Source organism: Bombus terrestris, chromosome 15 (genome assembly GCF_910591885.1).
Source record: "Bombus terrestris chromosome 15, iyBomTerr1.2, whole genome shotgun sequence".
In the NCBI taxonomy this organism is placed as follows: Eukaryota; Metazoa; Arthropoda; class Insecta; order Hymenoptera; family Apidae; genus Bombus; species Bombus terrestris.
The window spans coordinates 5343884-5359955 of NC_063283.1; the positions used below are offsets into that span (position 1 = coordinate 5343884).

The 16072-nt window shown below is 38.2% G+C and overlaps 1 protein-coding gene and 1 long non-coding RNA gene across 3 annotated transcripts in view; both read right to left on the reverse strand.

Moving 5' to 3' along the window:
* The window catches only part of LOC100644380 (syndecan), a 226830-nt gene that overhangs the window by 87060 nt on the left and 123698 nt on the right, over window positions 1-16072 (reverse strand). The gene's annotated exons all lie outside the window — the stretch shown is intronic.
* LOC125386464 overlaps window positions 660-16072 on the reverse strand; it is a 125141-nt gene continuing 109728 nt past the window's right edge. For both annotated transcript variants that reach the window (XR_007226629.1, XR_007226630.1), the window contains exon 3: window positions 660-7977. This is a non-coding gene — a long non-coding RNA (uncharacterized LOC125386464). The remainder of the gene's footprint in view (window positions 7978-16072) is intronic.

Consider the following 16072-nt stretch of genomic DNA (forward strand, 5'->3'; position numbering starts at 1 on the left):
TACAAATCCCTGAGAATTTGTAAAACTGTAACTTCTGGTCGATTTGACCTAGCTCTTTAATATTCTTAGAAAAGACGGAATAAGGAACCTATTACCCAGCCAAATGCGTTTGAATCTGCAGCATCGCAGGGAAAACGGCAAACCAACCAAACATCGCGGAGAAGACACCGAACTCAATTACACCGGAGGCAAATAGAATTTTCCGTAACGTAGAAAGTCGCGAGTCCCCTCTGTGTCGATGGAAGAGGGCTGTGTAAAGTCGACGTTAAGTCGGCGAAGTCGGCCGATGTAAGAGAAGACTAACCCGTATTTGCTAACGCGCGAATACATCCTTCCTAACAGAACGCTCTATTTCACTCTATTTCCATAATATACGGGGTGGCCTGTAAATCAGATCGCCTAAAACATACATCGATAAAGATATGGAATCAGTAAAAAAATAAACCGATTGAAATCTCGTAAAAGAGATTAGCCCGAGAGAAAATTATTTTCACGCTCTTTTATCTTCCCTTCTTCTATTTTTTTTATCCGAGTCCAGCCAAACCTCAAAGTGCTCCTTAACATACTTTGCAAGTACAATTTTTGGTAACATTATTATTATTGAATTACCCAGTAAGTACGTCTATTTTAAAAGTTGCATATCGATCAAAATTTTTAGCTTTTTGACAAAAAATATATGGCGCCCCTACGCAGTGCAAACAGATCGCCAGAAATTGTACGGATTAAAAATATACGACGATTTACAGCGGCATGGTACTGCGAGAAGGACTTTCATACAACCATAAATAAGATAGATATTCGGATGATCCTCGTTTACTCCGGGTCACCCTGTATCTCTTTCCATCTTTTGCGCGCCACTTCTGCCTTATCCGTCGCCTAAGATTCAGGAGAAGCGACAGAACCCAATTTCCACGATCCATATTCGGCTTAAACACATTAACGGGTCTGCAGCGGAGCGCAGAGCAAATATACAGCGTCGAGTTTCCTCTCTGTCTAGCGTATGTTCACTGGTTCGCGACACTAGCTCCTCCTATGCCGCTTACTTCGTCTACCGCTCACGGTGCTTCTTCCAGGTAACCTCCTCCGTGGAAATGGAAGCCGAGACACAGATTACGCTTCTTGCCTGGGCACGCTGCTTTGATTTTCTGCCGAGGATTAAGTGGAACGACGCGAATATTCACCTGGCTCTGGCATCTCTGTGTCAGATGTTTTATTAGGCGTTGTGCAGCATGATGGAACGATTGCAGGTGACAGTACTGGCAATGATGGAGTACCTTGAAATCTTCGAAATATCATTCTTTTAAGGCTTTTAAGCCATCGAGCGTTTCATTTATTTTTAAATAAAACAATACCCCGCCTTACAATATCATATATATCGTGTACAATATATATATTGTAAAAAAATTGTTTGATCAGGCGCTGTTTCGGAACACGATGAAACAATTGGCGATAACGGGGCAATTTTTTTGAAATATTTTTTTTTTTTTTTTTTGAGGTTTTCTTGCTCGTTGAAGGCTTGGTTCGCACCGACGTGCAACGATACCTACGTGTTCCCATGTATTTTTTTTTTTTAATCCACGTTATGTAGCACGACGATATGTTTGATAATAATGGGATAACTTTCAAATGTTCGGAACCCGGCTCTTTTAAGGTTTTTAGCTCATTAAGGGCTTAGTTCATATCGAGGTAGAACAATAGCTGCACGTTGCTAGCGCTTTAGTGCAATTTCGTTTATTAGACGTCGTGCAGCACGATGGACTAATTGGAAGTAGCGGTATTGGGAATGATGGAATATTTTGAAACCTTCGAAACGCGATGTTTTAACGTTTCCACTTCAAATGGAGCTTCTAGTGAACTAGAATACTAAATATACTATATCATTAATGCTAATAATAAGAATAATACTATGAATACCAAGGTAGAAGAATATGAATTAGAAACATCGATGGTTCGCTAGGACAGTATATCGTGGTGTCCACGTTATTATTACACAACCATCGATTTTCTCGCTGCCTACTATTTTTGCACCTCCGTCTCGGTTCTTTGATCTTCGTTAACCCTAGAGAAACGAAGTTTCCCGTACCATTTACCTTCCTCTGGTAATATTTCAACCCTTTCGCTCTAAAACACGTTTTACCAATCGAAACTTCATTGATTCTACCAAGAATGAAATCACAGGATCATCCAATACACTGGAATTCCGAAAAACTAAAGAAACGATAAAAATGAAAGGACCACATATTAATGCGTCTTGCAACGTGCATATAATTTATTCGGAAATTGAACTAATCAATTTCTATAGCTCGTTACATTCTACGGCTCGGAAACGAAACGATTTATCTGCATGGCGTTGATTACACTTTGTCTTACCGTGTGTCTCGTTTGCACACATTTGTACGGATAAATCAAAAACACGGAACACCCCTTGTTTCACAATGTTATTCATTTCTGTCTGGAGATATCGTGATTTAGTTAGCAAAGTTCGCTGCCTTTTTCCCTGTCTGTTGCATATATGCTCATTTATAACCATAGATAAATAGCATAACTTTTGACGAGTACAAATGTTGATCCACGCAATATCTGCTCCTATCACTGGAGATATCGAACCCTTAACCACACACAGTAGCAGCAAAAAAAAAAAAATATTCCCGTACACGCTCGTTTTTCAACCAAGCGTAGCTTTTTCGTTCATCGACTTTTACATTTCATTTTCACGGTATCGAATTCCTGCAGTCGCGTGAAAACACTGGCGAATGGGTTGCCAACTAAGTGATTGCGGATTTTGTCATTAGGTGGTATTGATAATATCCGCAATCACTTAGTTGCCAAGCCAATATACTACTCTTCGAACTACTTGCCGTTGTTAATTTCTTTACTTAATGTCGCATCCACCAGTGTCCATGCAATGATTACGGTCGTTAGCGACTATTTGTACATTCGGTGGATCGTTAAATTGCGTTCTTAATACCTCAGTTTCTTTACACAAGTCGATAACCTCTTGCTGGCACGGGATCGATGTGTGAGAACATCCTTGAGATTATTGTCCACGCTACGCTTTTTCCCTTCTTCGTTGTACAGAGGACATCCCATGACTATACGGCTGATCGATAGTCTCGCATGGCACGCGTCGCATTTAACAGGAATATTTTCCATTATGTACAACGTACGTACGCGTGAGTACGTTGATCTCATCCTGGTTATCGTGGTCTGCTCTTTACACTGCGGATACGTTTTCGAATCACACAAGCTGCGAGTTCATTTATGGAACGAATTGAAACTACTTAATTACTATATAACCGGAATAATAAATACAATGGCGTGCGCAAATAGCTGTTACAGCCACTGTCTGTACGCTGCCGTGAAATCGTGGTAATTTTACCGCGCGATAAACATTTAAATTTGAACTTTGCCAATTGTCTAATTAAGTAATCGTAATTGAAGATTATTGAGATATTGAGGGAAAGCAGATTTTCTAACGATGCTTTGGTAACGTTTGGATTAAAAATAATTTCAAGTCGGAGAAAGAGGATAGAGTCATACAAGGATTCGGAAATCGCAAGCAAAGTCGGCGACACGCTCTACTGAATCGAGAAATCGATAGGTTCGTTTCCAAGACCTGTCGTAGCTATGGACAAATCGTTAGGCGTTGGCCAAGAACCAAAATATGCCAACTATTTACGGATCGATATCCATGGGCCCACGATTCAGTGTTACGTCCCTGTTTCGTTTTACCCTCGTGGCGATGTTTTCCCACCACACAAAAATTTGGCTGCGTTATGGCCAACGAGGGTAAGTTTGTTGATAAATATTCAGGCTTGAAAATGTAAATGTAAATTTCAAAGTTTGTTCGTATTTTTCTCGTGGGGTGAATATATTTATATTGTTGGTACATCGACAGAATTTTTTTTTTTACATGAATAAATTTTCATTATATTCTTTTCGATTACATATAATCAGTGTTGATTGTAAAAATTAAATAACGAAGAAAATTGTTAATCATATATAATGGTAACTATGTTTATGAGAGAATAAAGTTATGGTGTCTATATAGTTAGGGTAATTGTCTGCAAGGGTGATTTTGACGATATGGATATTTAAATTGGGGATGGAAACCGAAAAATGAATTCCAATAACTCTATTATGTTCCACTAATAATTTTATATAATTGAATAATAATTCTAATTCGATATTTACTTTACGTCTGCTGTTTAAAAGTTAATCTTCATTTTCAGTGGAAACTACGTATTTTCCAAAAAGAATCTCAACCTTCCTACATTATCAATCGTACTATTTCTTCTTCCTAAGTTTCTGATTGACGTTTTAAAATTCTACCAAATGTCTATGAAAATTAATTTCACAAGAATCCCACAAAAATCAAATGCACCGATACGATGATCCTTCTGCTTGCGAATATTCCTCCATATAACTAACAACAAAAGTATCCATAGAACGAAACAATTACACGACTAAAATAAAAAATCTCGCCGTAAAATTAATTTCATTTAACACCGAATACCCGCAAGTGGAATGCAAAATTTGACTCGTTCGATAAAGACAGGAAATGGAGCATTGATTTTGCAATAATTCTACGTGTTTCAAGCGACCAATCAATTGTAAAATGCGGTTGCAGAGCGCTCGGAACGGCTCGTTTATTTTACAGCAATTCTATCTACCGTAGAAATATTCCATCAATTTCTGGATAATTATCTTTATTAGAAGTTGCTCAGGTGTATAACAATTCAGTCTCTGTTAATATTACGACTGCATTCTACCTGTCTAAAGTAGCTTAGACGTTTTGTAGCAATTATTGGATTTCACCTGAACCGTGTTCCAAACTGTGAACAATTATAATAATTGTAGAAATATTACAATGCAGATAAATATGTAGCTATATATATATATATATATATAGGTACAGAGAGTTTATATCTGAGTAATTATGAAATTCCTGCCTTATCAAGTTAATTATTGCGATGTAGAGATTTCAATTAAACGCATTCATTGCCACTATCATTCCATGAAAATTATGTTATAATTCATATAAGTGCCCTTGATAGAAACTTGCACAGTATAAGAAACTTGATTAAAATTTTGCCAATTAATGACCAGCTAATTGCGTTCTGATCGAATTGCAACCTTCGATTGTTCGTTGGAAACTGTTGAGTCTAAACTTATGACAAATTGTAGTATGTTTCTTTCGTAGGCAAAATCGCGGTTGCAGACAGTCGTAAAAAGAAAGCCATGCGAGGAACCTTGTTCTCTTTAAATACATTAACTTTGTTTTTATTTAGAAAAAGCTAACGAAACTTCGTGTCGCGTTACAAATTTCCATGGTCCTCAAACTAGGATTAGGAATGGTAGGACATTTCCAAGTCATTGAAATGAGATTTTCGAAGGCCTTTTGACTTTTTGTTGACAGTTGTTCCTGATCGTTTATTAAGAATATTTTGAACAATTTTAACCTGATACATTTTTTATTCGATTTAAGTGTTAAGAAATAATGTAGAATTAATTGTAGGTTCTATTTTTGGTGAAATATCGCAACCATAAATCGTACTCGTATCGTAGCAAAACTGATATCGCGATATGTGTAGAACGTGAATCTCTGTAGAATCTAATTTTTAGAGATACACTTGAAAGATCACGCTGATCCAGCCATTGTGCATCGTATTAGGTTGTCCGAAAAGTTTCTTTCGTTTTATAAGACGATCTGTTGATGAACAACGATTTCTGTTTTGCATTATTTTATTGAATTAGGTATGGCCCATTTCGTTATATTTCTATTACTATCTTCTGTTATTTTATATAATTGTTTTATTATCACGTTCGTGCATGATTCAATAAATTAATATAAAATTTCCTCATAAAACGAAAGAAACTTTCCGGACAACCTAATACTTGGAAAATTACTTAGAAAAGCCTGCCATTCAAACAGAATTTCATTCAACGTTATACAAATGAACAGTTCGTAAGAAATTAAGCAAAACCTTAATTATTCCAAATTATGTTAAACGTTAAACATTCCACTCTATTTTCAATTGAGAGTATCGATCTAAACGATATATTCGCAAGGTAAATGTTAAAGAGCTCGAGTTGCGAGTAATTTCTCCATCGGTTCACGCGTTTACCTAATTCTCACAGTCAGTGCCGAGGCTGCAAAAAGATCGAAAGGATATCCATGGAACAATGTAACAGTCGCAACATTTAACAAAACTGACGATACACTGTACTATCGCATAATACTCAACACGTGGCTCAAAATGTCCTCACTGTTTCATATTACGTTGTCCCAAAAGTTTGTTTCCTTTTCTCATAAGCAAATATTAAACGCACAACATTTGTTGTTTCGTATTATTTCCCCCTATCTATATCTTCGTAATAAAATGATCACGCATGATAATTCAATAAAATAATACAAAAGGAAAGAAACTTTGGGACAACCTACCGCATCTATTTCACGTATATTTCTATCACAGATACTCTGCAACGTATCTATTTCCTAGAGTACAGGTACACGTATTTCCCGAACGAAAATAATTTGCATTGCGAAGCGCGAGAAGGGCACATGCAGCATCGCTCGTTCGCGTCAAACTTAACAATCGACCTGCGACTTAAAATTCCAAAGGGACGGTGGCCATTGAGCCGGAAGTAACGCGGGTATTTCGTTAACTCGCTGGTTAATGAACGGCCAACTAAAAGGCGGAGGGTGAGCGGGGGTGTGGGGTGGATACAGTTACTAATGCCCGTAATTAAGTGCAAGATACGAGATAGTAGGAAGGAAAAGGAAGGGTGGGCGACGTTAGCAGTTGCAGGAGGAGGAAGCTGGGCGACAAATTACAAACTTGGGAAATACGATTCGCGAAGCAGCAGAAAGAGGGAACGCGCGCTGGGGAAAGGGGTAAAAGGGTTGCTCGCGCTCGCGAGTCTAACAAAGCGTTTGTTCCCGCATCCAGCCTTGATACCCAAATTAAATCATTCTGCAGAGAACCAGGTCTGTTCCCGCTTTATGCAAATCAACGACACACTGCAGCGCGTTAATGTACCGCGATATTTCATTACCATGCGCGCGCGCGCGTACACGCGCAAACGACAAAGAGAGGAGACAGAGAGAGAGAGAAATGGGGGTAGTTCTGCGGATGAAGTCGCGAATGTGGGCAGTTGGGAATTTTTGCAAATTACCGGGATACCCTCTGGGGAAAATAATTTGTTCCTTCTGGGAACGTTTATGGTGAATGAACGCGGATAGTGTTAGATACTTTGATATATGCGATCTTGCTGTTCTCTGGATATTTTTTCGCCAAATATCGGCGTCTTTTATGGGACCAGGAGGTTTGGTGCAAGGTGAAACGATTGGAATTTTTCACAGTCATTAAACATAGTTAGATAGTATCGTTTTCTTTTCTTGTTATTTTCTTTTTGGACGAATTTTTCAGGGTTTTGTTGGAACTTTCGAAAGGAATCGTAGATAATATAATTTTGGTTTCTCTTGGATTTAGCGAAGAATACGAGAGGAATACACATGTTCGGCCGAGCTTTAAAAAGAAATTAAAAGGTATATCAAATGGTGGACGAAGGAAACAGAAAAGGTTGGAGTTAGAGGGGAAGGGAAGAAAAAGAGGAAAGTAGGAGGAGATAAAACGCGGCCGCGAAGCTAATTTCGATGCTGCATCCTGAACGCCGATACACCAGAGTCAATATTGTACTTGGACTTTCTCCGGAAAGTAAGCTCAGTTTTAAGCCCGTAAGAAAATCTACCCGAGGGGGAAAGCTGCTTAACAGTTTGGAAGAACCTTCGCGTTCCACAGGGAGAAATTTATCGACTTCTTTTTTCTTTCTTTCTTTCTTTCTTTTTTTTTTTTGACGAGTAATCGTTCGTGTACCTTTCAGCCGTGATCGTGTCGACAATTATTATCCGCGTTACTCTTGAGTCATCCGCTAAATCCGAGTTAATTAGTTTGGCATTACGTTGATCCTTACCTGAAACAGAGGATAGAATTTTGGTTAGTGGAGAATGAACTTCGATTTTGGAATTTTTAATTCGTTTGCCAGAGCAATTTCATTTGTAACTTCTTTTCAACTTTGTCGCGCGAGATCTTCGAGTTATTATATTTTTAATCTTGTCTGAGATTTGTAATTGTTTGAACGAGGAAGATACTTGACGTAAAATTGAAACCGAATATATTGTACATATTAATGTAATAATTATTCGTATCTTGTTTAAACCTGAGGTAATTTTTAACGTTAGAAAAGTATGGTTGGATAAATGTAATTAAACAAATAAGAATTATGCAATTATTCCTTTTATTTAAAGCACGACTATCTTTCGTACAACTTTCAAATTGCGCATTAAACTAGAACAATCTTTTATTGAGATTGAACAAATAAGAATTTGTCGCTATTAGAATATGGAAATCAAAGTATTCGAATAATAGGAAGTAACTTTGAAGCAAACAAGAGTCAGCATTACCGAAGTCATTAGAAAAAAAGCAAGCGATTATAAAATCACTCGTGAAAATAAAGCAACCCTTTTCGACCATTAAACAAACAAGAATCTCCATTATTGAAGCCATTAAAAAAATAGAAAATAATTTTCCAACAAACAAGAATCGCCATTACCGGACCCATTAAAGAAACTAAGTGATTTTAAAATCACGCGCGAAATAACAAAAAAAAAAAAAACCTCTCTACTACCACTAAATAAGCAAGAACCGTCGTTATTGTAGCCATTAAAAAATAGAAAGTAACTTTGAAACAAACAAGAATCATCATTACCGAAGCTGTTAAAATAAACAAGTGATTTTAAAATTACGCGTCGAAATAGACAAAGAAAAAGAATCACCATTATTGGTACCATTAAAAACAAAACAAAAAAAAAAAACAGACAAAAATAAAATAAAAAAGAAAGAAGAAAGAACACAAAAGGAAAAAGAGATAGAAAAGAACTTTTAAATGACAACGCCAACATAAAACAACCCTTCACCATCGCTAAACGAAACAAAACCACCATTAACGATGGCGTTAAAAATCAAATATAATGATCGCACGATCGACCTGAACCAAAAAAAAAAAAGAAAGAAAGAAAGAAGCGAAGTAGATAAAAGAAATTCAGGAGCACGTAATTTCTAAATCACAGGACATTGGAGAGAATTGAACTCGATGATCGAAATCTGGCCGGGATCCAGGCTCGTTCTCCAAATTTATCGTTTAATTGGCTTTGCCGGACAAGCGGCCTCGATAAGGAGCGGACAAAGGCGAGGCTCTCGTCGAGATTGCCGTCACGTTTCTTGGTTACCCAATCCCCTGGGTTGCTTCGATTGCGAATCGAACTAATAGGACTAATCACGCCGCGATGTAATCGATGCTAATAACGCGTGCTTATGGCTTACGGGCCTTGATAATTGAACGCGCTCGCTTGACCCATACCGCCATAGCTATCGACCATGCTATTCTTTTGAAAATTCGAGGGAATCTGATGCTTTGGCGAAATTTCATTTCCTCGTTTTTTACGCGAAGCGCTGCTGCTGATAATCGAATTTTCATTATGTTCGAATGTTGCGAAATGGGAGTTTCAATTAAAAGAAAAGGATGAAAATGGCAGATACTTTTTGGTCGTTGATTTTTTACGGCAGGGATCTTTGTTCGTTCGGGACGATTTTCCAAGTTGCACGCAGTTCTAATCTTGGAAACTTGGTAGCGCGTTGATAATTATCGTTTTTAATTACGATCGTGAATATTTTGGATAATCGACAGTGATAATTTTGTGCTTCTTAGTTGGACTAATTTTTTTTCTCGACATATCGAAAACCTACATTTTTTTTTTTTAATAAAATGAAAGCTGCACTTTCTCGCGCTTCGATTTTCTTTCCTTTGCTTCTTATTATTTTTCTGTTTTTTCTTTTAGGTCACGTCTGTTCCTTTTCTTTCCTATATTTAGTTTTTCTTTTCTGCCCCTTATTTCTCTTCTTTTTTTTTTAGATCACGTCTATTCCGTTCCTTTCCTATTTTTAATTTCTCTTTTTTCTTCCTCGATATCTTCTGTTTACCTAATTTCAAAAATTGCTCTAAATTAACAATACTCTATATATAAAACCAGAAAAATTTTCCATCATTTCTAGTAATAAAACAAATGAATAACATTCTATTCCGATTAATGATAATCCATGGCCAGACCCCCGAAAATGTCCAATCTCCAAAAAAGCGAAGAACATGGACCAATTATAAACATTGCAAACAATATCTGACCACAATCCTAGCTACTGCGAGCATGGTTTCTAAATTACAGAAATTCCTCGGTTTCTTGCCCAAGAACAATAATTGGCGAAACCGCAACGGAATGGGCAAAAATTTGCAATCTCCAAAAAAAGCGAAAAATATCTAACAATCATAAATATTCGAAACAACGATCGACCACAATTCCTATTGCTTCAAACATGGTGTCTAAATTACAAAAATCTCTCAATCTCTTTCCCAGAAACGATAACTAACGACACCGCAATGGAACGGCCAAAAATCTCGCAAAAATTAAAAAAAAGGAAAAAAGAAAAAAATCATCTGACAATCATAAATGCCAGAAACAAACGCCTGACCGTAATCCAAACTGCTTCAAACACACGTTATAAATTTCCTCCATTACAAAACTATCTCAATTCCTCGTTGTCTCTTTCAAAAACACAGCCAAAGGGAATGAGAACGACAGAGGATCAGAATCGGGATAAAAGGACGGCAGCCAGGGGACAATAGGGCGGACAATAATTCGTTAACGTGCGATCCCTTCGTGTATCCGCTCGCACATACGTTTCGACGCACATGTACGAGCCGGCGAACGAATCGAGTTACGCGGACTTTGCATAATGACATTTTCGACGTGACCGATTTTGCGCTTCTTCGCGTTGCCTTTAATCTCAGCCGGCGATTTAAACTAACGAGGCGTGTCACGACTGCCACGGGACCCCGCGACACTCGCTTTATTTTCCATAGGAAAATCTCGCCAAAGAGGCGAGACGTACCAAGTTTGCAGAAACGACCTCTCGTCGCTTGAAACGAGCCTCGACTTTCGCCACTTTCGTAGGCCTTGCAACGTGACTGGCAAAATTTTCCTGCTCCTCGCTAGCGTCGAAGCATCGTTCGCTTCGTAAAATTATCTCGCCAACCTCTTTCCTCGCCGATGGAAATTATTTGATGTTATCTATGAAGATATTGTTGTCGTACGATGGATATTGCTTTATCTTTTTCTTTCATCTTTTGGCTCTGTTTCTTTTCTCTTCCATTTTTGCAAATGATATTTATATTATATAGAACCTGTATATTATAATATTCTGATGATTAACCATGGTTGTACAGTGGCAAGTAAATAAAACGAGGTTTCAAGACCATGAGCGTACAGACGCGTGAGTAATTCCTAATTAACATGATCCCATAGAGGATTGAAAACTCGGAGCAGAGTGTTCTAAAGTTCTAATTTTCGCGATACCAAAATGTTTCGTTCTATACATCAGTTACGTAATTATACATCGTCACTGAAAATTACAGTTACGATTATCATACCGCAATGGTCCCAAGTATCGTGAAAATTGAAGCTCATAGCTGGAATTTTACTTCAAGCGCATAATCTTCTTTGAAACCGTGTTAATTAACAGTGTAGAAGCTACGATTAATACGATTAAAAGTTACAATAGGTTTACGATTATTTAGAAAAAATACAGACGCGTGTCCGTGTGTATGACACAGGCTGAAGATCATGCGTTGGAAGAAAAAGAATTATTATCATCGCTGCAAAAATATTATGACACTAGATCAGAATATTAAATGATCAGTACTACCGAAAAGAGGAGAGTAAAACCTACAAAATGCCTGAAAACTTCGAAGCAACGATATCGATCCACGTCAATTTTACCATGGAACGTGCTTTACGCGTAATTCTTCTTTCACCTAAAGCTACTCTAAGTTCACAGATGCAGGATAAAAGAAACTCGACGCTTGGAAATTGTGCCACGCGTATTAAAGCATCGAAAAGGTTGCAGGCTGCTCGGAATAGTTTCTATTGGACGACAATGGCCCCGGAAGCGATCGGATTCCCAGCCGGCATTGGCCCGGCAAAGAGAGATCGTATGCAAATCTCGTGGCCGTCGAATTCGACTCGGTCGGATGGCCGAGGATTTTCCGGCAAATCCGCGATCGCTGCTCATTTCCAATCGTCTCACGGTGACCAGCTTAATGGCGAATTATGCGTACCGCGGCCTCTGCAACACCGAGCGAGCTCTGCCAACCGGAAACCGGACAGTCCATCGAGTATGCGGTTTACGCGCGAATTTCCCGCCACTCATATGTCCCCCTCGTTCTCCTTCACCGAAACTTTCATATTCTGACGTTAAGTATATACCGTGATACAGAAATATATCGTAGGTTGCTTATAATAATATATACAGGGTGTACCATAACGCGTGGGACCCACTTTGACTGCTGCGACGAAATCACATGTTTCCCTCAGGACACCACGGGAGTATTTTTATTATTCAAAGCATATAATGGCAAAATAATAATAAATTGACGATGTAAGACAACATTCTTCCCTGATGGACCGTTTATCTTATTGGTGGTCACGGGCGACCACCGTGGCGCCTTGCTAACAGTTGATAGCGACATATTATAACGAGGCTTCGTTTATTTCAACAAACCATTCGCATTTGTTATTTCTTCGCAAGCAAACCGTGCAGAATATATCGTTGAAACGTGAAGAAGATATTAGTAAATGGTATTTGCTCGTTCTATATATAATAGCAAGGTATGTTCACACTTCTAACTTCAATTATACGATTGTAAAGCAGCATTTACGATTATTTTCTAAGCTGTGTTTATAATAATATTCGTAGATTACTCGTCAAAGATATGGATGCAAACACAGTGCACCGTTAGGTGCAAGATTTGTTCTCACTTTTTTTTATTGATGTTCTAATAAAAATGTTTAATTGCTCAATGGGTCACTTTTTATTTCAAAGTATCTTCTATTTATCGGTTATATTCAAAATGCCCTAACTGTCCATTTTCATTCGATTTTTACAATTGTAAGAAGTTCAAGCGCTCCGGTCACCAATGACCAGCGTGGCAGTCAAAGCGTTAAGCACAGCATGCAGAGAAACAATAGAAGATATTCGTACGAACTTACCAGAGCTTGTTTCAGGGTCATAGATATTTTTGTATTTCAATGGCAAGCAACTGCTTTTGCAATGGAATCGCGCAAGACCTACTGTCTGACCTGCTCGTCCCTCGGATTTAAATCCAATGGATTTTTTTATTTCTCCGGCTACTTCGAAGCAATTGTGCATTCGATGGCCATTGCAGTGTTGAAATAGTTCGTGCACGTATGCAACAAGGTTGCCAACAGATTCAACGAATAGCTGGAATTTTTGTCAGGATTGTGAAATTCTTTGATACTGAAGACTGCAGGTTTGCATACAGTGCCGAGTGTGGCAGTCATTTTGAGCAGTTTCTACGAAGATAAACAGCCGTGGATCATCGGGGCATTAAAATAGCTCTAACTTTGGAACGAAACCAGATAAAACAGCGTATGAATATTTTTCGTCAGTTTTCGTGCTTTCTGTTCTGTTAGTAAGAATTAACTCGAATCACGAGCAAATATTTACAATTCCCATTGGTGGTGGCAACGCGTATCAAATGCTGCTAATGAAATGTCAATTAACGTCATTCAGCGAGAAATATTCGTAAGAGCGTTTATACGATGGTTCCTCGAATCGAGACAACTATGTCACTGTCGATAAATTTTCCACTATGTTGGTAATTAATGGGTAATACGAACTTGTCAAACGCAGTAGCTTTACACGTTTGCTAGAGAAAACTATCCCTGCTAAACGTTGTATAAACAGAGAAGCATTTCGTTTTTCGATGGTTCGATTCTACCAAAATTCGAAACTAAATTTCACGCGCATATTCTATTTTGAAAGAAAAATATCGAATAATCGAACAGAAGGAGAAAATATTAAATTAAAGTAAATATCGAATCGGATTGAATTTAACCAAAGTTAAATGTAAAGGAAAGCTCCCTCGTTTCTAGAAGCTACCGCTTCCAACATTTCTTAAAACATGTGACATCAGACAACGTAGTATCAAGAAACCTTAACGAGGAAAGGGATAAAGGAACAAGGTAGAGAGAATATTGAAAGCATCTTCCGATCTCCAAAAACTAGCTACTTCTTCCAAAATTCTCTAAAACCTTGAGAAATATCGATTTCTACAATACTCCACGCTATAATACAATAATAATAATAATAATAATAATAATGTTGATCCTCAATGGTTTAATAGATAAGCTACTAATTTCTAACTTGAGCATTCGCTAATAAGTAGACTGCAGATTTTTATGCAAGTTCGTACTTTGAAGAATGTAACTAAAAGAAGTAGTAGGCGAATTAATTCTGTCTACAACGAAGGACGAAAGAAAGTTTAAGAGGTAAGCGATACAGAAAGCGGCAAATTCGCAGAAAAAAAGAAAGAGTTTTACAATCGACAGAAACAATTACATTACAGTTAACATAAAATACAGATGATTGCTATCAACAAGCTAAAGAATATTTAGTGCAACGAAGCTGCCGCTGACGACACGATGTCGTTATTACAAAGAAATACGATCTTCAAATTCTCTTTCCGCCGCAATCGCAATTTTGAACTTTCTAATTCCCTACATACCTGATAACAATAGTGCAATTACGCAGGAGATTCCATCATCCGGAAAAATCTTCCAAAAGCCAAACATAAAGCCATTAATTCCACCGATAATTCGCTGGCACCTTTCCGAGGTTTGGAACGCCTGCGTTCGTCATGAAAATGCAAAGAGACTGTGGAGATCCTGAATAGGACAATGCGTTCCCATCAGTGGAACTAATTAAATTCCGCAGCAACCAGGTTGGCTCTCGAGATGACGACGTGCTAGCTTCTCTCTATCTCTCTCTCCTTCTCTCTCGAGTCCTTTGGATCGAGATCCTTCTCGTTCGTAGGAAGGATGAGGGCGAAACCTTGGCTGCACCGGCTCTCGAGGACGCTTTTCCATTTCCTGACTGTATGCCACGATAAGCTATCTGACCCGCGGCGACGTTCGAGGACGTTTCCAAGGCCCTAAATCTCTACGTCAGAGCCACACTGGCGGCGACGTCTCGGTGACGTGGTATGCTGCACCGGTATATGCTCGCTAGCCAAGCCAGGAAATTGGGGAAATGAAAAGTGGCGGGCCACTGTCATCGACCTCTGACACGATCCTCTGCGTGTCTTGATGGAATCGGAAACTGTCTTTGCCAGAATTTGGCTTACGATGGTTATAGGCTGGCTTTCACGATTATGGTCAAGATGTATGACTTTCGGGAGAAATTTAGACGGCTAGTGAAGGAAATGGATAATAGGATATCCTATTATATTACATTTTATTGTATATTTGCGTTGTCAGAATTTTCATTGTACATGCGATGGTCATCTAAGTGAGTTTCGCGATTATCGTCGAGATACGATGGATTAGTTGGAAATTGACCGGGTTCACTTCACTTTTGCGTTTCTGATGCATCGCCAGCAGATAACAGAGATATAACGTTCGCGAGAATAGAGGGATGCTGTTACGGGCTGCAGCTTTTTCAAGGTTTTAAAGCTCGCAGAAATTTTTATCAAATCAATCTATATTTTATTATAAAGTAATCCATATATAATAATAATAATAATAATAATGTTGATCCTCAATGGTTTAATAGATACGCCACAAATTTCTTCTAACTTGAGATCTGTAAGTATTCTAATAAGTCTAATAAGTAGACAGCAGATTTTTGCAATTTTTATGCAAGTTCATATTTTGAAGAATGTAACTAGAAAAAGTAGTACGTGAATTAGTCCGGTTTACAATGGAGGATATTCTATACAGGGTGGTTGGTAACTGGTGGTACAAGCGGAAAGGGGGTGATTCTAGGCGAAAAAAGAAGTCGGAAATATTTTCGAGGAAGTCGACTTGTGAAGTCGAGAAAGTGTTCATAGAAATTTAATTAGAGTTATAACGAGACGTGATAAAGTGCACGCGTACCGA